This window comes from Lissotriton vulgaris, chromosome 9 (genome assembly GCF_964263255.1).
Source record: "Lissotriton vulgaris chromosome 9, aLisVul1.2, whole genome shotgun sequence".
Classification (NCBI taxonomy): domain Eukaryota; kingdom Metazoa; phylum Chordata; class Amphibia; order Caudata; family Salamandridae; genus Lissotriton; species Lissotriton vulgaris.
The window spans coordinates 903854611-903872206 of record NC_141697.1 but is presented as its reverse complement, the minus strand read 5'-3'; the positions used below and the strand labels follow the sequence as shown (position 1 = coordinate 903872206).

The following is a 17596-nucleotide window of genomic DNA, read 5'->3' as shown; positions in this document are numbered from 1 at the left end:
AAAAGCTGTCCCCCAGAATCCAGGAAAATACCAGGAAATCCCATCCCCCCGGGAACACCAGACAGAGGACCAGGCCAAAACGCCGGACGAAAGGGGGCAGAAACACCACAGCACAACGCCACAAAAGGGATGCCAAAGCTGGTCCAGCGATGCAGCAAATACTGAAAAAACAGACCCTGAAGTAGCGCAAGCTACACCCCGACAAAGAAAAAATAACCGCATCAGCGGTATACAGCGACACCAGGAAAGGCGAGGGGCCCACAAGGGGAGTCCACACCCTCCCAGCATGGGACAGAGCTATACAATAGCTACAATTACCCTACTTAGGGTATGACACATCTCAAAGAAAACCTGGGAACCACTCTTAGGGAAAAATTCCCGCATTAGAGAACAAGAACATAAGACCTGCCGTATGAACCACAGATGGCTTAGCAATCAGCCAAAAAATACACACTTGCGAAAAGGGCTGAACCAGCAGCCAACAGAAGAGAAGGGTCAACCAAGGGACCGAAGACACGTTAAAACTACACAGAACATATAAACGGTCACTCAAAACACCAGAGTCCAGGAGCGGGTGGGATAGCACCTCCCATCAAGCCTCAGAGGATCAACAAGTCAGTCTACGGAGGGGGAGGAGGACGGAGCCTGGCAAGGAGACGCTGAATTTCGGAGTCCGCATGAGTGTTAAACAAAAGGACAAAAGGACCTCATCAAAGGGCAGATCAACCAGACGCTCCTGAATATTCTCAGGAAAAACAGCATCCCGCAGCCAAGCATGGCCGAGAGCATAGGCAACATCCAATGGTGCACGGAGAATAAACGCGGCCAACTCCCTAACATCCAACACATGATGCCGCAGATCAGCACGGGCACCCTCATGGGGGACATGAGAAAAAGGGACTCCACAGAATCCCACAGGCCGGAGGTAGCCCTAGCCAACACACACAGAGTGTTTAGCGCCCGCAAGGCAGCACTTGATGAAGCGAAGATGTTGCGCCCCCATGAATCCAACCACCCGGCCTCCCGGGACAGAAGAAACAACACCATAGGCAAGGACGGAAAAACAGTCCGCAGAAGAGAGTCCTGAGTAGAAGCTGGAAGGAAAGGGAGACTGAGTCACGCGGAGCAGGACGGTATTGACGCAGGACTGGCTGAGGCACAGCTTCACCAGTGGCTGGACGCCCCCAAGCCTCCAGAAGAGAATTGTGGAACAAAGCTTCAAAAGAAAGGAACAGCTCCCATCCACCAGCGCCCTGGTGGAGGACTTCCAAGAGTTTATCAGTAGGGAACTGGGTGACAGGTTCACCCATCCGCAAAATGACAGCGGCCGTGGAAATAGCCCGATCAAAGGCAACACTGGCCTCAGTAGGGCACCGGGGGGGAGAAAGCAATTCCTCCATGGGCGACTGCTGCAAAATGAACCGTGCATTCCCAAGTCCAGCTTTAGGGAGAAGTGGCCAGCCCCGGAATGCCGAGGGATCCCCATATGAGTGGAGGACCTGAGGGGCCTCTGGGGAAGGCAGAGAAGCCGGTGAAAGAACCAAACGCGAGTTGCGGAAAAGAGGGTCCGAGGATTTAGGCCGCAGGGACGGTGAGGAGCCCTCCCTGGAAGACGCTGATAAAAAGACAACAATGCAGTGTTCCGTCTCCAGAGAGGAAGAGACATACAGAGGACCAACCTCCGGAGAGGAAGGATCCTCAGGAGACACTGGCACAGCACTGTGGAGTCCGCAACACAGGCGCCGGGTCGATGCTGACCGGTGCCGGAGTGGGCATCGGCGGCGCCGAGTCAACCTCCTCAACCTCCTCAACCACATGCTCCCTAGGAGAATGGGGCAGGGTCGGAGCCCGTTCGGCCAAGGAACGGCACCAAAAAGGCACCGGCTTGACCTCACTCAGGGCAGCCACCCGCGAAGAGGACCGAGAGGGACTTGTGAAAGCACCCCAGGCCCCGGCCTCCACCCGTGCCACTGCCAGGGCCAGGGAGGAAAGCCTTTGGTGCCAAAACGGCACCAGCTCGGCCTTTGGTGTGGCAGCCGCCTGTTCAGAGGGCGGAGGGAAACTCAGGGACAAGCCATGAGTCCCGGCGACCTCCTGCCACACCACAGGAAGCCCCGTAGGGATTTGCGGCGAGGCAGGGGCACCACAGGTCAAAGAGCGGAACCCCAAAGGACTACCCCTCGATGACACCACCCTCCTACAACCTGAAGCTGAAACCTTTGGCGCCAGGGCTGAAGCCGCCGGCGACTCCGCGGATCTGTGGACGTCTCAGGAGGTGGAGGAGGGGCCAAAGAAGCCTGCAGAGCTGCAGCGTAGACTGTCATTTGGGCCCTAGTCGCCCGATGCCGGGAAACGGTGGGTAGGGTGGCGACTGACGGGGGCGCATATCCCGAGGGGAACCCGCGCCCTCCGCCGAACGCAGACAAGACCTCGGAGACAAGCTACAGGACCTACCAGCTGGTGAGCAACGCCCTTGGGCCCATGGCGTAGAGCAATGCCGCACACGGAATCAGCGGTTCCTGGACTCTGAGGTAGGGGACGGACGCTGGGATGGCACCGACCTGGACTAGCGGGCCGACAGCAATTTCATCCGGCTCTCCCACCGGGACTTCGGTTTGAGGTGCTGACAAGCTTCGCAGTCTGTAGAGTCATGGTGCTCGCCCAAACACCACATACATATAGGGTGAAGGTCCGTCGCCGACATCTGACGTGCACAATCAGTACACGTCTTGAAGCCCAAAGGCATTCGCACACTGTTCCTTGAAGCAAAGTGTGAAAAGGAGGCCTGCAAACAGGCCAGGACATGACCCGGATCCGCATTGCATGCGGAAAAGAGAAAAAACTGACATAGGCGATCGGGAGTGGGGCTTATGTGACCTTGCTGACGTCAAGCTCGCAGACGACGTCGGGCGGAGCCATGTCGAACCGCCCCCCACCCCCCCCCAGCGCGCAGAGATGCTGTGGCAAAGAACATTTTTCTGGATCCAGTCTCACGCCTGGGGATATTTCTACGTTAAGGAATCTGCGGCTAGTAATCTCTATCAGATGTCAGCATTCGCTATTGTGAAGCACAGCAATCTTCTAAACCTAATTGAAAGAAGGATGGGGTTATCAGGGGCCGTCCTTCAATGGTTTACTTCATTCTTCCATAAGAGAACCCAGAGAGTCATGGTCAACCGTTCTCTGTCCAAGCCCTCTGCGGTCACCCTGGGAGTCCCACAGGGATCTGTCCTCTCTCCCATTCTCTTCAACTTATTCATGGAAACTTTAGCAAACTCCTTGTCATCCTCCAACATTCATTATCACATGTACGCAGATGATACACAATTGTACCTGGAAATCTCTTACCCTGATGATTTCACAAGCCTCAACACTATTCTTCAAAATACTCAGAATTGGCCTGCTCTCAAACATCACAAACTTAATTCCATCATACCGGAATTCCTCCTCATTGCTCCACCTAGACACAATCTCAAGATCGACTTTTGGATTAAGCATCTAATTGCCCTGATTGCACACCTCACTTTATAGATTCTGCAAGATCTCTGGAAATTATACTAGACAAACATCTGCATATGCAGGGCCAAATCTTTAACGCCACCAAAGGAGTGAACTAAAAAAGGGGCATCCTAAGGAAATCAAAACCCTTCCTCCCACATGACGACCTTAAATCTCGTGTACAAGCACTAGTCATCTCCATGATTATGTAATTGCTAGGCTCAGTTGTCTGCCCAGATACAAGATGGCCCCTTTATGGGCCACTCAACGCTGTGGTCGAACTCGTCACTGAAACAAAAAGAAACAAACATCTCCCCTGTTCTATCCCTAAACTGTCTCCCTTATAAATCACAAATTCAACAAAAAATTGCTTGCATGTCTCATAAAGCCCTTCATTTCAATTATCCCAGATATTTGACATAAAAGGTAGAATTATATGGCAGATGTAGATAATCGTAAAGTACCAACTCGCTAATGCTAAAATCACAGATTTTCCACGCAAAAATAAAAATAAACGTGCAGCAGAGCCTTTTCGGGTATCAAACCAAAAATGTTGAATTCTTTGCCAAAGGAAATCACTCTGATTCTTCCTACTGCCTCCTTCAAAATAGAAGTGACAACATTGCCGATGAGCAAAGTTTGTCCTAAAATCATAATCATACCCTGTATTGATGGATCTTACCTGGTATATTTTCATTTGTTGATCATGACTACTATTCTACTGATCTCCCAGGGAGGCCCCGTTCCTCAATTTGTTATTCTTCTATGATCGTATTTATAATATATCAGCATTTTATTACTGTGTTTTTACTAGTTTTTCACTCCTCCCCCTGTAAAGTGTTCTGATATCCTCACGGGTCATGTTCACGCTATATAACCCTTTATAAATTCATACAACCAAGTTGTGTGAAGGCCTATTTTGTACACAACTAGGCCTTTCAATGGCATAACTTCTCCACTCTATTTGCTTCAAGGGTTGTTAGATCTCATATTTATTCCTTGATCCAAAATGCAGCATCTCAGGACATCTAATGATCTCCTTAATTCCACAACATTGAATGTCTCCAAATGTCTTGTTAACAAGTTCAATACCACTGAAATATATCACAATAGTAATCTTTACCTATGTTATTTTCCAAGGTTTCTACACACTGTGGGGCGTATGTGCAAAAGAAAGGCGGAGCGAGGTGTTCCGCCATAATTGCTAATGCCCTGCTCCGACATTCTGAACACACAGAGATACACCATATTTACAAAAATAAAACACACCCCTGTGTTTCTTCTAGCACTGGTGCTAAATTTAACTGCCTAGAGCCAACACAGGCACCCCTGCACCATAGTGCAAGGGTGCCTGCATTGCCGGGAATGATTCTATCTGAGCAGGAAGGTGTCCCTTCCTGCACATAAACAACCACTAATGGCGATTTGTAACTTCTATATATGTTGCGTTCTAAAGCACACATAGAAGTTGTAACTCGTCATTTTTTTTTTAAACCTTTTTTGTGCAGATGAAAGCATACAAATACGGGCCTACAACCAATCAGGCCGGCCACGACACATTATGAGAAGCACATGAGACAATAAGGAGGTTTCCCGGCAGTCGCCCAGCGTTGTGCAAGCGAGCAGTCCAATCTTAGAAAAGCTGAATACGACCGCTGGAAGCAGGATTAAAGAAGGTTAATTTTATAATAGGAAGTATAGCAGGATCAGTTGCAGTTTTTAGTCATCTAAGTTCCCATAGCGGGCCACAAATTCAAACACCAAGACATAGGGGCATCGATAAAAACGGGTATAAGCAGCGGTTCACAGCAATCAACTTATAGATGCCATAGTTCAAGTCAGTGCCCACCGTGGCCCATCACGCACCCATCAACCACCTAATTATTATGCTAATACCTAACGGAGGAACCAGAACAGCAACGTAGTTACAATCATCCTCTATACTAACCCAAGTAATAAGAAAAAAGGGGGAAAAGGGGGGGGAAATATTATAAAAAGGAAAAGAAAGAACGCCGCACTGCTGCACGCGCCCCACAGCGATAAAGGCGCGCAAGACTGAAAAACCCGCTATCGGGGGTAGGCCATGCAAGTCAGGATATATGTGCAATCAATACCGTAAAAAAAAAGCAGCTCACCCCCCATCCCCACCAGCTATCACACCATGGGAGACACGCACAGACACAGCGTCCCGATGAAGGGATACAAAAGAGCCATAGAACTAAAGGGAAAACGAACAGGAAAGAGACCCCGTCCCACCCACCCCACCCTGCACCCCTGCAGAAGGCTACGGCCTACCCGCCCAGCAGCGTGCCTGTCGCCCTAAATAGAAACCTGAAATATAGGAAAAGTTAGAAAGACGGGAAGGAAACAAAAGAGAAAAAAGGGAAAAGAACCAGGGGAGAGGAGACCATCAATCGAGTCGTTCGGCCCCTGCCCCCCGCCTTCACACACATTTATGCCACATCAAAACGAAATCGACACAGTCTCAGGTATCAGAAACAATCGAGGGAATCAGCCATATTGTCGTGGTTGGGGGCATTCCTCATCTCCAACCGTTAACCAGTAGTCCTCCGGATTCAGAACGGCTCACCCCTGTCCTTTCCTAGTTATCGCCACCACGCGTAGTAGAGTAGTGGGTAGCAAACATTTCGAGGTGGAGAGGCCACAGGAACGGAACAAAACGGGCCAAGGGTGCAAACCAGAGGACCCCAGCAACAAACGGCAAAGCAAGAACTTTTTGCGGCAGTCCAGACTTTCCAATAGCGACAACAGGAGCAGCAAACAGTACGGGTGCAGTCTGGCCGCCCAGGAAAGTGAGGTCTCCCCCGCAAGGTAACAGCGGGACCTCACCGAGGCAGTTCGAATCGAAAATCCACATCGCTCCCCAATCATTCGAGCAGGAACGGGCCCCAGCGCGGAGCCCACACCTGCGCCCGCCACAACCAAAGCTACCTGGAGATCCGGGGCCGCAGGCGTACAGTCTTGTCGATGTGCGGCGGCAGCACTCCTCGCAGCAGCCGAGGGGGGCGAATCAGCACACACTCGAAGTCGAGCCGCGTCCATGAGGGACGGCCCAGCAGTAATGGCGGCAGACCTTCTATCTTGCACAGAGGCGTTGAGGGCCATGGCCGCACGTAAAGACTGTAGGGCATCAAGGACATCGCCAAGCGTGGGCTCGAGCTCACAGGACCAGGACCCCGTGCACTTCAGCGACCCAAGTTCGCCGCCCTGAGTAGATCCGTGACCCAGGGCGCTGGTCGCCATCTTGCAGGTCCAGCCGCGTCTCCACGCGCCTCAACTTCTGGAGCGGGCTCTCAAGCAAGGCCACCACTGGAGCCCCCTGGAGCCCCAGAAATGGCAACCTGGGTGCAGAAAGGAGGGCCACCAAAAGTGGGGACCGCCAGCGCCACCATCCCACGGACGCCGCCCGCCGAATCCGGGCGCAGGGCTTCAAGATGGCCGGACAGGGCAACAAAGGGGGTATGCCTCCTGTGCGGTCTTCCCCCATCCACGGCGGGCCGTGCCCTACCACAGGGCTCCCAGGCCGTCAGACCGGGCCCGGTCAGTCGTCCCCGGCATAACCGCACAACGGCCTCTCCCAGCCGACCCCTCTCCTCCACCAGGGGCCGCCGCCGACACCTTCACTCCGGCCGACCTTCACAGGCAAGTCCCCGGTCTCCACGCCGCGGAGGCCCCGGACCAAACAGGGGCACAGCTTCGGATCCGCAGCTCGCAGGAGCCCCCGGGACAGACGGTGAGTACGAGCGTTTCTCCACCTTTCCATTTCTTCCCGAGTGTGTCGCCTCGGGCAGGATGCTTATCAGGATATGCGTGTTGGGCAGGAAGGTTGGCGGAGCCGAGCTACAATGCGGCCATCGCAGTCGCGAGCTTGGCTCCTTCCCAACTCGTCATTTTTTAATGATTGTTCATGTGCAGGAAGGGACACCTTTCTGCACATGAACAATCACTATTGGCGATGCATAAAAACAGCAAAAACAAGGAGAATTTACTCATTCTCATTTCTCCTTGTTGCACCAGGTTAAGACCAGGTTTTCCCTGGTCTTATCTTTGGTGCTGCCCCATATTTACGCCACTCTTGTAAATAGGGGGCAGCGTCAAAAAGCAATGGGTGTTGCGGCGGAACGCCCACTGCAACACCCATTGCCTGCACCTTTCATGTTAAATGCTGCGTGAATAGGGGCATTTTTACAAGGCGGCATTAAACCTTGTAAATAAGGCATAGGACTTAACGCCACCAGAATGTCTCAGAAAGTGACATTCTGGCAGCCGCAAGTCTTTGTAAATATGACCCTGTCACCAAACATTTGGATGTAATTACCAAACTTCCACCAATAACAATGCTCTCAATTTCACGACATGTTGATCTGGCACAGCACCTGGGCAAAGCTTGGCCAGGGAAGAGACTCCTACTCCACCCCCAGATGAAGCCCTCAGTGATGACAATACTTCTGGAGATGTAGAAGTGGATGACGGTGCTGGTCCATCTGGTCAACCTGGGTAGACGGCAACAGTGCGTCTCGCTGTGCCCACACCAACACCTCAGCCAACATGTCTCTCCAACCTGTGTACCCAGCACAGTTACTACCATCATGTGCCCCCAGTACTGGATCCTGAGGTTATAATCACTAATGCAAATACAGATGATCCAGGACCCAGTGGGAGAGGGCACCCTGGGTCAAGAGCACAGGCTCGTGGGGGTAGGAGTCATGGGAGGGGATTTGTGGGCCACCATCGACCTAGTCCTGGGAGTTTATCATGAGTCCCAAAACGTGATGAGCCAGGTATTGACAGAAATCCAGGGGATGAAGCAGCTGTAGAGGGACATACACCAGGAGCTACCCACCGACAACATCAACATGGGCTCCATAATTGGGGTGCTACAGGACATCAAGACAACCCTGTGCAAGGCTTTTCCACCACCATCTACCTTTTCCTGTGGTCCACCTACATCCAGCACATCTACATCTGCGGCAGCCACAGGAAAGGCGGCCCTGCCAGAGGAAGACAGCCCTGCAGGCACCCCTGTCCCTGCAGACGCGGATCCCTCAACCCCGCACTCACAAGCGGGGATATTCATGCAAAAATACAGGAGGTACCGATGGCAAGAAATCCACCAGCAAGAAACTTCAACCTTAATTTCCTCCAGTATGTATAACACATTCGCTCTGTGGACTATTTCTTGACACATTGACCTTTCTGATAGGAGTAGCATTTTGAACTTTGGAGTTCAAACAATTTGACATCTAGAACTATGGGTTTATTCACCATGATTGACTACTTCACTGTTTTTTTCTGTTTGGTTTAGCACAATGTATCTCTTCACCTTTACCACTTCAATAAATACACAAGTCAGAAACTCATTGTCTGCTGTAGTATAGCTTACATCTGGCAATGTATATATGTACTCCCATCTGAACTTTAACATGGGGAAAAACATGTGTAACCATGAATATGTTGCATTTACACAATGTGCATCTTAGGATCTCAACCATGTTAAACCAACACATACATACAAATGTATTGTCTTATAACATCTTTATTCCATTGTCCCAACAATAGGCTAGCCTTCTGTCTGAAATATAGTAATTAATGCATGACTCAAATATTGTGTGTTAGTGATCATATTTTCAGGTACAGGCCTTCAAAACACACAAGGAGGAGATACATCAGAGAATTTCATATTGAGTTGGCAAAATACCATTGGTCTATGTCATTAGCAGCAGCCATGTCAACTACCTCACAAATAGAATCCCACATCACTAACACCAATGAACAGACACTTGGCAGCACAACATTTTCTGATCGCAGGATCATTCCAATACTGTGTAGCCACATCTGGTGGAATGTCACAAACAAATGTCATTGGCGTGCCACACGCACTTTGGCCTGCAATGAGGAGACACGTCAACAGATACATACAATTTAAACACAATCGGGAGTTAGCCAATGTAAAGGGCGACTAGCATGATTTGGCCACACAACAACATTGTGTTGGAGCACATGATGGCACACATATTACATTAGGACCACCACACGACAAGGAACAAGTCCAATGGATTCCTCACAACTTCCATCCTATCGTTGTGCAATATGTCTTGGTGCAGGATTTGTACACCCAAAGTCTAGGACAGACATTCCCAGGAACAACCGAAGTCACCTTCGTACTTCCAAACAGCATCTTATACCCACAACTCTGAAAGGTCCAAATGAAGATGACATGGTGAAGGTACCTAAAACAGACCAAAACAAAGAGATTAGCTATGAAACCATAGGTACAACACAATGCACAAAGTCAACTTCTGTTGAGCAAAGCAATGCTAACAGAATGACCATGTGCGGAAACCTTCCTCCACAAACACCTTTCACCTGGATTTTTCTGAAGTTTACCTCCCTAATATTTTCCCTTAACATACTCCTCACATCGTCATAACAAGAGTTGCTGTAACAATCAAAGTCATGACATTTCACAACATACTTACACTCATGAGAAGAAGCTGTCAATGACATCTTGACGCAAGTTAGCTTCTTACTCTTCACCACCATCATCATCATTTGGCATTTCAGTATCCTCACCCAGTGGCACTCAATGGTCTCCACCCTCTGAAATATAAGGGATGTTCTGTTGCAGGGAGATGTTGTGGATAATGCAGCAGGCCACGGTGATGTGATGCACCTTCCTGGGTGAGTAGAAGAGGGCTCCCACAGTCTTGTCCAGATATCTGAATATGGCCTTCAGGAGCCCAAAAGCCTTTTCCACAGGTAACTGTGTTCTTCCATGGGCCTGATTGAAGAGGATTTCCCCAGGCGTAGTTGGATTTATCAGCGGTGCCAACAACCATGGAAGGGTGGGATACGCTGAGTCTCCTAGATGGAAAACAGACATAAGTGCAACAGTAAGTTACACACTTTCTGAACATACTACATGACATCACCCACACAAAGTTAGGACTGATCAAACTTTCCAACAGGCCAGGCCCTCTCCAGTAGTAGTTGTGACCACAGCTGGAGTATAGTGCTGTTCCACAGTATGAAGGAATCATGGGCTGATCCTGGGAACAGGGCCCAGAGGTTTCAGATGTACAAATTAGATCATCAGATAACTTGTACGATGATAGAACGGAAGTGCTTTCTGTTACAGTAAACTTGTTCCCTGGCTTACAGTGGTACTAAGGCAATATATGTGCCATAAATGGCTTCAACCACATGTGGGAGGCGACCAAATCCATAGACGTCAACTTTCACATTGGTTAAATCCTCATGTCTGGGGAACTGGGTGTATCTGTCAATGTGTCTCATTATTCTGAAAGCTTGTAGTCCATCCAGGTCCATCCAGTGACATTTGAAAGTGGTGAGGCGTAAAACTTTAGTTGGAGTGTACCGTGGCGAGCGAGTGTAGCGAGCGAGCCCTAACAACCTAAGGGGGGTTCTCTCCCTGAGAAATGTTTGAAAAGATAGTGGGCAAATGGTGCATTTCCAAGCAAATTTTAGAAAGTAAAGTTGTACTGTCCGCCCTTCCTGCCTGTATGAATGTCTATGCATTCTCGGCAAATATTGAAGTGAGCACAAATTGAGCTCTCCTATTCCCATTTTTATTGTTAATTTACTGCTCTTTCAGGCCATTTTTACCACTCCTTATTCCAATTAAAATGTGCCTCAATCTGCTTTGTTCCACCCTTGGAAATTAATCTATTAATTTTCACATGTACAATGCTGAGCTATCTCCCAGCCACTGCTGCTTTCGTTCTTCAGCCCCTGCCACCTAAACTCACAACCACACTTTTGTCTTGATTAAACTGTAATTTAGCCGAAAGAAATATAATTATGGCTGCAAATAAAATAATCAGCATGGAAGAGCGATTTCCTAAATGAGATGGAGCGGTTGCACGTCACAGAGTAAAGGGGGTCTCATTAGGCGCTGGTAATTAGGCTTGGGTGGATTATGGAGCTACAAAATATATAAACTGCTGGGAAACCATGTCTGGCCCAAAGTTGCTGCAGCAGGCTGCGCGAACGCAGCAAGACAGGAACAATGCAACAAGGTCATCAAAACAGGATGATTTTACACATGAGGATTTTCCCTCTGGAAATAAAGAAACGTCAAATACACATTGCGTCCATCCTGCACACATCGAAGCCACTGACTGTGAGTAGGCTATTTTATCACGCATATGCGTGCGATGAGAGATTTGTCTCTAACACTACAAGCTTTACACAGAGCATACAATGCTGAACAGCTCTGTAGTAGACAGTGTCCATCTGTAACGCAACTGGTTCATCCCAAGCCCGGGGTACTGACTCTTCTATGTGCCCGTACGTCCTTCTCCGATACCCCGCCCTGCCACTAACCAGTCCAGAGCGCTGCTATATCGAACTGTTACAAATCGCTGCCTGCAGACGCATCCTTTCGAAAAAACTAATAGTAGCTCCCAGAGGCTGTCCAGCAGCAAGCATTATATACCAAACAGAACAGATGGCCAGTCAGATTTACTTTTTTGTCATTTGATCACACCCAGCCTGTGAGTACTGAGTGATCAACGTTTTATTTCAATTTTTTATCTTCTTTTACTTTTTCATTTCATTTTTTTGTATGTCATCAAAAGAACAGTTATCAAACAATAAAGAATGCATTCAGAAAACAATGTGCGCAATATATACAAGTGTTAAGTATGTACACCATCAATACTCAGTTTCAAAAACACCAAAGGTACATTACAACAAATAAATTAATACAATGCCTAAAAACAATTTTTGAAATAGGCACCAGTCCTTCACATTATATACCAGAAGCCAGGCGGACAACAGAGTTCATAGATACTGCCTGCCTGTCTTACTGAGCCAGTGATTAGATATTTTGATGATTGCACTCCTAGGGATGGAAAGTGTGGTATTATTTTTATTATCCCTAGTTGCACCCTTCTTCTTTATCACAGGCTTGGGGTCAACGCGTTTCGAACCACAGAAGGATTGAGGGTTCTCCTCAGGACATGGACTGGATGAAGCCGTAGCTGTAAACAATCATAGTGATATTTGGTGTAAGTATTGTGTTGCAATCACATTAGGGTGGACTCTAAGACTCTAAGGACGGTATAGAGAAATACCTGTGTGTAGCACTCATGGCCAATTCGATGAAAGCGCAAGCCTCTCGGGGGACAGAATTTCTGCAGAAAAACAGGTGTTTAAATGAGTAAAGGCCTGTATCTGTGACAAGCGCTGTAACGTGATGAGGTTTTAAAGTTTCAAACGTGCGGGACTGCTCGGCAACAAGCCTACCTGATCTTCAGGCGGAGTGCCGTGTAGAATGATAATAAGAGGGCCGTTCGGTCCAGTGAATCTTTTGTGTACTGCTCTATTAGGTTTAGACTGTTCAGGAATGCAAAGGTATACATTTAGATTCAAGATCGGGCACAATCTGGGCAGAAAAATATACACTCTCTGGGGCGTATGTACTTACTCGTTCAGTTAGTGAACCGCTCCGCGTCTGCACCTCCGGCGTTTAGCGTGTGAACGACGCAAGCCGACTTTGGTGATTTAAAGGGACCGCGTTTGAGCGGCCGCGAGGAGGGGCAGGGCGCAGAGGAGGATGGTAATCGTAGTGCTCGTTAGGCTTGTTAGGTTAAAGTGGTTTAGAGAAAGCCACGTTTGATTAGCACGGCGTCATATATTGTGAGGGACCGCGGGGCGCTAAGAATGGTGGTAAATGTAGTGCGCATTTGAAAGGTAGAAACGGCCAAAGCTGAGAAACGTCACAGACACTGCAGATGAGATCGGCTCACAGTACAATGGAAGAGCGGCCTTTTGATCATAGATTGCCCGATTCAGAGAGTTCGTTCAGCCCTGAGGTGGCTGTATCAAATTTCAGTATTAAGTACGCTTCTTTTTGAGATAGACGTATTTCTGGATCCCCACTGCCACCTTTAATTACTGCCAACAACGTCCATCTCAGAACGTTCGCCAAATGGTTATGTTGTAAAAAATGAGACACTAGTGGTGCTGCCAGGGTTTTGTTGGTGATTCGAGAACGATGTTGTATAATCCTTTGTCGCACCTCCTGTGTTGTCTTTCCAATGTAAACTTTGTCACATGGACACTGGATGGCATATACTGCGTTTTTAGTTTTGCAGTTGGTATGTTCCTCATGACGCCAAAATTTCCTTCCGTCAGCAAACAGTGACCCTTCTATCGTGAGGTTGCAAACGGAACAAGTTCCACATTTGCGATGTCCCTTGACCAGGTTCATTCCAAAAATGGTGCTCAGAGTGTCCTTTTTCCTTGGGGAGGCGTGTGGATGTGATCAGCAGGGCCGGACTGGGAACAGAAACGGGCCCTGGCAAATTGCTCAGCTGCCTCCCCCTGGGGTGAAGGGGAGTGCAGCTGAGCAGTTTGTGAGGGCCGGTTTCGGGTGATTTTTTTACCGGGGGCCGATGTTGCCGACCCCCCGTAACAAAAACGGACCCCAGGGGCCCAAAACCGGCCCTCACCCTGGCGGCCTACCGGGGAAACGCCCGGTGCCCGCTATGGCCAGTCCGGCCATGGTGATCAGCTGTACTATGCTCCGATTTTTCTTGAGGGCAAACAATGGTGAATCGACATCAGGCATGATTTCTTCCACCAGGTGCCAATTTTTTCGAATGATTTCCTGCAATGGGTGGGTGTGAGCAAGCATTGGCACTATCTCATACCATAGCTACGTATGCAGTACACACACACTGAATTACTTTGCACGGTACAGACCTTTATTATGCATGTCACACTACAGAAGCCCCTGTAACATCTAGCACGCTGGGCGAAAGCGGGTGCGCACTTCCTGCCCATTCATGCCCAATCATACCAAATTAGAAGTGAGGGGCCGGTAGGGACAAAGAGTACAGTGAAGGAGAATGTGAAACAGGAGTAAAATAAGGTATTAAAGGATGAGAACAAAAAGATATTTAGAGAGCTCTGGAATTGGGATTAAAAGCAGTTTGGGAGGAAGCTCAGCAGAGGCAAGTGCCCTGGGCTCGCCCATGCCTGGCGCTGGCCCTGAGCTCGAGTGACACCACAAGGAAACAACTTTGCTCGAGATTAATTTCCTGGCAATGCTACTAATGCAATGCAATGCTACTAATGTACCATGTCCAAAAACAAACAGTGAGCTTCCTTTAGGTTCAGAATGCACATTTCAAAAGAGACACAGACGGCCTGACGCCAAAACGTGCAAACCTCTTTCCCTGAAGCAGACCTCTGTACCAGCCCTTGTACTGTGTCAGCGGAAGCGATGCCCTGCTGCCAGAACCTGCTCTGACCCCCTGAAGTGCGCCCTGGCAACCCCAGTATGCACCTTACCAAACAATGCTAAACGTGACACTTTACAGTATGTAACCACACACTCTCCCAAACTAGGGTGACCAACTGGCATTGGTGCAAATTCAGGACGGTGAGTGTAAAAATTCAGGACAAAGGGTCGAAATTCAGGACACAAATTCAGGACAGGAGGTCAAAATTCAGGACAAAACTTCAGGACAATTTGATACGTATTACAGACACATCCGAGGTCGCGCAATAGTATAGAAGTAAGCCCAGCCATATCCAAACAAATGCAACCATTTGCAAACCTACCCATCATGTATCCTTCCATCTATCATTTAACTCATCCATCCCCTCATCCATCCATTATCCATCCACCCTTTCACCCTAAATGTAAATGTGTTTGTATTTATATAGCGCCTTCTACCCAGAGGTCTCGTAGCGTTGTATTCATACCGCTGTGGAACCCTTCCTGGCTTTCCTGTGAGATGTCCACTCCTGGGCACCCCCAAGGTGAAGCCAGGCATCCAAGTGCTGCTGGGTCCGTTGTGGAGATTAAGCAAGCTATTGCCCAGAGTCACAGAGTGGGACCCATGATTAGACTAGGCACCAAGGCGAGAATTATCAGGTCCGGGGAGATTGAGTCCAAGAGCCGCCGAGGCGGGAATTGAAGCCTGGTCCCGGGCCAGATCTCTGAATCAGGGTCTGCCCCTCTAACCATTGAGCCACGCTCACCCTATCCATCTGTACACTCATCAATCCACTCTTCTACCCATCCATCCACCCACTCACTCACTCATCATCCACCTTTTCACTCATCCATGCTTTGACTCACCCATCCACCCTTTTACCCACCCAGCTACCCTTCCACCCATATATCCAGCTATTTCCCTTTTCTCTCTTCCATCCTTCCACTCACTCATCAATCCATCCATCCTCTCTCATTATCCATCTATTCAATCTTTCATTCATCCATTCACCCTTTCACTAATTCATCCAGCCATCCACCCATCCCTTCACTTACTCACTCGCCCACCTTTTCATATTAATTTTGAGCAGAGCCTTTTTGACAAGAGGCCCATCCAGAACTTCACCCGCGCTGCAGGAGCCATTCCAGGACTGGGACAGAAGCCACCCAGGGCAGAGACAGGATCCACCACAGGGGGGGGGAACAGGAGCCATCACAGGCGGTGGGGGGGGGGGACAGGAGCCATCACTGGGGCGGGGCAGGAGCATTGCAGGAGGGGGAACAGGATCCACCAGGGTGGGCACAGGGGTGGGCATGCAGTATTCTAGTATAATCTTGGTCTCTTCCAGGGTGGGGTAGGGCTCCTCACCCCCTCCTGACAAGACAACGAGAATACAGCCTCTTTCCAAAATGTTCGTTTTGCCATCCCCCACTGTGATGTACAGTACTTACAGGAGATGTTCCAAGAGAACTGATTTAACTGACTGTCCTCCATACTTTGTTAATCAGCATGGGTGCGATTGTGCCATTTCTTAATTTTATTACATTAAGACTGCATGTTTGAAGAACCGAGGTTTGTTCACAATTTAGTGACAGTATTTAAGCTCTGTGAAGAGAACCAGTGCTGCGCAGTGTAATCAGGGCCGGTTCTAGGATGTTTGGGGCCCTGGGCAGAAATGGAATGTGTGAAGCCCTCCTAAATCGCAGAGACATGGCGCATTCAGGGCTGTTTGCATCTGAATAGATGCCCCTGCTCCTGAAGCTGCCGCCCCTCCCTCACAGTTACCTTCAAGCACCTCTTAACAGCTCATCAAGGACTGGAGGTGTGAGGATTGCCATCCCGTTGTGCCTCTCCAATGCTGCTGGGTATCTGAGCTTTGGTACTGCATCCGAGTCAAGAAGGGAGGTGGGTGGAAGCTGTGCCGACTTTAGGGTATTGCGACCGGTGCCTGGGGTTAAAATTACGGACAAATGATGTCAGTTAAAGAATCATTCACGGACAACGGACAGACGGCCGAAATTACGGACTGTCCGTGAAATATACGGACGGTTGGTCACCCTATCCCAAACACGTCCGTCTGTAGTACTCACTCCGGACAGTTCCAGTGCTACCTACGATGCCAAACCAGTGGCAGTTAAACGCTACACAAATGCTGGGATAAAATAACACAACTTTCCCACAAAGCTGGGATTTCAGCATGGGGCCGTTAGGAGAAATTCTGAATGAGGAATTCATGTTTAGTTCTTAAACACTTTCAAGCGCTTTAATGGCAAATGTCAGTATTCAACAACTCAGTGGATCTCGTGTTATCGACCTAGGAGGGATGACAGTGTGAGTCAGCCCCTCGAGGTTTACACTTGTGAATTATAGCCATTCTGCAGGTGGCGTGCCCTCTGAGATGGACAGAAGGAACACATTAGTCTTTGTGTGTTCTGGCTGCCCCTGTGCGAGTCCATAGAGCCTGCGCCTGCCGACTCCTCACACACACACTTGTGGCCTCTCAATCCAGTTATCTGCATACCCTAAACAGATGAGTACAAGCTTACAATTTTACACAGTCATAAAAGAGAAGCGACTTCCCATATAGAGGCGAACAAAATGTGTAAAAAAATAAAGAAAGAAAGTTGATATCAATGATAAATATGCAATGTCCTGTCTTCGGTTCATGCAAGAAGATACTGCCACATTAATGCACATTTCCTGTAAATTACAAGCAAGCCTTTGCAGTGGCTGCATAACTTACTGAGCTATTTTATCACTATTCTAACTTGAAACCTCAAACACTGTGGTCAAAGCTACAAATGCATGAACCCGTTACGCTTTCT

At 48.8% G+C, this 17596-nt stretch overlaps 1 long non-coding RNA gene across 1 annotated transcript in view; it reads right to left on the bottom strand.

The window, feature by feature from the left end:
- Positions 1 to 9039: 9039 nt before the first annotated feature.
- The window catches only part of LOC147692474 (uncharacterized), a 28354-nt gene continuing 19797 nt past the window's right edge, over positions 9040 to 17596 (bottom strand). Inside the window, exons 3-4 of the long non-coding RNA XR_015300038.1 lie at positions 9999 to 10383; positions 9040 to 9749 (exon numbers count right to left, since the gene is read on the bottom strand). This is a non-coding gene — a long non-coding RNA (uncharacterized LOC147692474). The remainder of the gene's footprint in view (positions 9750 to 9998; positions 10384 to 17596) is intronic.